Source organism: Aplidium turbinatum, chromosome 9 (assembly GCF_918807975.1).
Source record: "Aplidium turbinatum chromosome 9, kaAplTurb1.1, whole genome shotgun sequence".
NCBI lineage: Eukaryota > Metazoa > Chordata > Ascidiacea > Aplousobranchia > Polyclinidae > Aplidium > Aplidium turbinatum.
In genome coordinates, this window is record NC_137480.1 from 4,750,000 (window position 1) to 4,752,662 (window position 2,663).

Sequence of the window (2,663 nt, forward strand, 5' to 3'; positions counted from 1 at the left end):
GAATTAAAAATCATTACAAAATTTTAGTTTTAATAATATAGTGAGTTTTGAAATTGCTTGATATGGTTGAAACGGGTTTATACTGTCAAAAACAAGTGTCAGCATGAACTGCACTCCTAAAATGTCTTGCTGACATAAGGTGAGGTGCTAGCACTCAGTAATGAGAATGTCCATCCCAATAGTTCAGTTGGTTAAACACATGACTTTACAAAGAAACCTTGCAATCAAGCATCGCTGGTTTGTTTGACTCTAGGCGTGTGTACTTGAGTAACACATTTCAAGGACTGCTCTCTATTCAGCGACTAGTAGTGGACAGAATAACTCACAAACAACGCTTCACAATTGGAAACTTCACTCAGTCAAACTCGGTGACAGGTCCTGTGTCACAGTGCGTCAGTGGTGCAGAACTGTTAGGATTAAGCTCTCAAAGCTTTTTTAGTCCGAAGATAAAGATTCAACCAATCAAAAGACAGCTCTTGGCTTTCATGAAGTTGTTCATGCAATGCTTTTTCCACACAAACTGCCTCACATATTCACTTAGTCCAATCAAATTTCTTAGATCAAGGACGATTTGGCAACACCAGTACCGCAAAACAACCCAAAAACAAAGGATCAACACAAATTACAGTCTCACATTACTCAGTCATTTGACTTTCACTGCAAAAATGCAGCAACTACACCACAGTTCAACTTAAGACACTCAAAAATACTCAGGCTGAGATTATCTGACCTAGCCCCTTGAAGAAGTCAGTCATATCTGATTGACGAAACATCGAAACAAAAGCACATTATCACCTCAGTTATTTTGTGATAATTTAGCTTAGTTTGCATCAGAAAAATGTATATCATGTTATTTAAGTACCGTACGTTTAATGCAATGCTTCTTCTGCTATAAATTGCTGAATAAGTATCATTGTCAAACTAAACCTCTGATATATTTAAAAGGTGATGTCTAGTTTGCCTATTGTGAAAAACTGATGCATGAACTAATCAAAACCCCTGGTGGCTTCCAATCTGTCATAAATTCTAAGCTCTGGTTATAAAAAAAGAAATGATTAATCTTTAAAATGCTACAACCACTGTTAATGCTATTGTTGACAGTGTCATTTTTTTCAGATGTACCAATTCTGTTTTTTTAGCCTTTATTGGTGTCTACTGTCTATCAACTGTCTATCAACTATCAACTGTCTATCAAGGTCCATATTTTTACTACCCCATAATCCTGGATGACACTAACATGCTACTGCAGAGCAACCAGTCTTTGTACTTATCATCCAAGACAGACAGATCCATGGTGGAGATAAAGTGGTGGTGCAATCATTGCACACAGACGTATGTTCCATTAGGGCGGTCGTTTGGTCGACAGGACGTTTGGTAGACAGGACGTTTGGTCGACAGGACGTTAAGTCGACAGAACGATTTATTTTAGGGTTAGGGTTAGAGTCAGGGTTAGATTAGGGTTATGGTTAGTTAACTAACCCTAACCCTAAAATAAATCGTTCTGTCGACCTAACGTCCTGTCGACCAAACGTCCTGTCGACCAAATGTCTGTCGACCAAACGTCCTGTCGACCAAATGACCGGGTACCGTTCCATTATTCCATACTTATAGTGGTATCAAGTTCTCCCAAGTCAATTAGATTGGAGGATTGGAGGTCATACCAGTATGTTGGCCAAGACATGATTTGGTTCATGATAATCATGAAGAACCACCATATTATAATTAACTTACAGTAAAAACTTTATTGAGTAGTCACACCATTGCTTTTTATGCAAACAAAAAAATCTGACAATAATTCAAAATTGGCCATTTTTTTGTAATACGGACAAAATCGGTTAAGTGCTTACCGTACTGCTTAAACGTATCAACCTTACGCGCCAACTTCCGGGGGGGCAGCGCCCCCGTAAATTTATAGTTGAGGGGCAACAAAAACGGCTATTACAAGTGATGTTTCAAACATAAAATACTTTGCGAAAGAGATTTAGCTCATTTAAACAAACTTCAAGAATGCCGAAAGCGAAAAACAGCCTACGTTGCTCTTGCCCGCAAAACAGCAGCTGATCACATGGTTTTCTCTGGAACATGAATTACTACTGTGAAAATCGATTTTAGCATTGGATTAGATTAACTTTATAGAGTTGAAACTACGACACAATGAACAATTACGTGAATACAGCTCTAAGAAAAAATTATGCGTTTTTCACAACGGGTGCAACCTAGTTCATACCCTGAAAAGATCAAGAGAAAAAATTCAAAAAAGCCGAAGTCGCTGATCGCAGTTTCCGTTTTTCCGCAAACATTTTAAAGTTTTGGTAATGATCCTAAGAGTTTGCCGAAGTCACTGATCGCAGTTTCCGCAAACATTTAAAAGGGTTAGAGTTAGGAAAAGATCGAGAACAAATTAAAAAAGCCGAAATCACTGGTTGCAGTTTCCGCAAACATTTTAAAAGGGTTAGGGTTTAGGAAATCGAGATATCGAGATAAAAAAATTAAAAAAAGCTGAAGTCGCTGATCGGAGTTTCCACAAACAAACAAACTGAAAAGATCGATAGAAAAAAATAGAACAAAGCCGAAGTCGCTGATCGCAGTTTCCGTTTTTCTGCAGTTTCCGCAAACATTTTAAAATTTCCAGTAAAGTTCGTAAGAGTTTGCCGAAGTCGCTG